At 36.5% G+C, this 2,101-nt stretch overlaps 1 protein-coding gene and 1 long non-coding RNA gene across 2 annotated transcripts in view; one reads left to right on the forward strand and one right to left on the reverse strand.

Annotated features, from left to right (window-relative positions):
* The window catches only part of evlb (Enah/Vasp-like b), a 52,345-nt gene that overhangs the window by 10,317 nt on the left and 39,927 nt on the right, over positions 1-2,101 (forward strand). The window lies entirely within an intron of this gene.
* On the reverse strand, positions 626-2,101 carry LOC117961364. The gene is made up of 3 exons (XR_004660388.1): positions 2,083-2,101; positions 983-1,197; positions 626-903 (listed from the first exon to the last, which is right to left on the reverse strand). It is a non-coding gene; the product is annotated as an uncharacterized LOC117961364 (long non-coding RNA).

The following is a 2,101-nucleotide window of genomic DNA, read 5'->3' on the forward strand; positions in this document are numbered from 1 at the left end:
AGTGCCCAATGAACTCTACTACTTACCACACAGGTGATAAATAGATAAAAGTATTAATCTAACGTTTTAGTTTAAATGAAAATAAATGCAATTATTTTTTTCTAATTAACATAGGTTTGGTTCCAGAGACTGTGGATTTCCAATTCAACAGGCTGAACTGGATGCACTTCCTGAGGCTAGCCTGTTCATTACTCCTTGTGGGGACCCAAACATGCAGGAGTATTTGGACTTTGCCATGGACCACAATCAGTTACTGATGCCAGAAAACTGGGAGTCTGCATCAGAACTGTACATGAATCTGAAAGAAATGGCTCAGCTATGAAAGGATCAAAAGGAGTTTTTATTGTAGTGGTGGAACAATGTCTGAACACAATGTTTACGAATCTGTCACCCACAGCTTTGCTGTTTAAGTGAAGTAAATGAATCAAAAATAGTAATTTATTAAAATTTTGTAATAAAAAAAAATTCAAGTACTTCTTTCTTTATCTAAAACAGTGACATATTAAGGGATCCCATTCACAGATCTAAAACATCTTTAAAATGTTGGAAAATGAGGAAAAAACAAACTCATGCTCACAGACTGTTACATTATAAAATCAACTTTGGCAACTTCACTTTAAAGTGCACCCTTAACAACTTTAACTCTAGGAGTCATCCATCATATAGCTTAGAAACAGCCAAATCCTGGACTATTTTGAATTCCAAAGTCCATTTGTGACTTAAACAAAGTGAATGAGTCTAGGAGTGGTAATCTCAAGGAGTTTGAACATGTATTTGCCATGGGGAACGCAGAGTCATCCAGGAACTCTATTTGTGGCGGTGGCTCCAAGCCAGATGGGGGAAGTGAAGACAGCCCAGTAGCAAACATTAAAACATCTTCCACAGACACAGCAGCCTGGCCTTCTACAAAGAAAAACAATTCAGATAAATCATTGGCATGCGTTTTCTTAACTTGTTATAAAAAACAAATAAACTAACAAACCTTCACAATCAAGGAGATAATCTGCCCAATAGGCCATGGTTTGACTTTCTTTAAGTCGTCGATTACTCCCTGATGGACTGAGGTCGGGTTTGAAGAGTTTCTCAAGTTCAAAAGCAGTGAGTCGCTTTTCAGAGTGGCACAGAACAGGGGCCAGCAAAGTAGGGTGTTGCTGTAGTGCAGTCAAAAACTCCAGGGTTGAAAGACCATCTCTGAATCTGCATAGTGAACACAAACATTGATTCATTGTTGTATAGTGCCAATTTAAATTATCCAAAGAAAACAAATATTCTCTTCAATTACTATCCACCTTAAACATTTGGGGGGAAATAGTTGTGTTGACCATTGAATTAAAAATCCTATTTTTGCATTGCACATCCCATGCACTTTTTCAAAACTTTGAGTTAGAGATTTAATTTAAAATATTATTCCTCATCAGTCTACACACAATACATCATAAGCAAAGCAAAAACAGGTTTTGAGAAAATTATAGGAAATTTAATATTAAAAAAAACGGAAATATCACATTTGCAGAAGTTGGTGAGCATTTTCTCAGTATGCTGTTGAAGCACCTATGGAAGTAATTCCAGCCTGGATTCCTCGTGTATGAAGCTACAGCCTTTACACACCCATCAACATCACCACACTCTGTATATATTTTCATGGACACTTACACTAAAACTTCTCTGCGTGTGACTGGATCTCTATGAGAACCGAGGGCAGGACTAGATTCAGATGTAAATGACACTGGTACAGTATTGAGCAGGTGGTTGGATAAACAGCAGCAGTCATCAAGGGTTTGATGGATCAAGTGAGCTTCAAACCATCACTCTGCTGCCAGATTTGTAGCAGATGTGGATGGATCACTTTAAGGGGTAACTGGAGTTAGTCAGGAAGAGAATCTAATTTCTGTTTTTGCTTTGTCATTATGATGTATTGTGTGTAGATTGATGAGGAAAAAGATTAATATCTATTTTTAAATTTAAATTCTGTCACAGTGACAAATTGATAACAGATATACATGTTTGCATAAACCAAACATGGAGACAATGAGGCATTTTAAACTAAAAAATCTTTCATAACATTTATAAAAAGAATCTTACCTGTCAATTACAGATGAGT

Source organism: Etheostoma cragini, chromosome 18 (assembly GCF_013103735.1).
Source record: "Etheostoma cragini isolate CJK2018 chromosome 18, CSU_Ecrag_1.0, whole genome shotgun sequence".
Lineage (NCBI taxonomy): Eukaryota > Metazoa > Chordata > Actinopteri > Perciformes > Percidae > Etheostoma > Etheostoma cragini.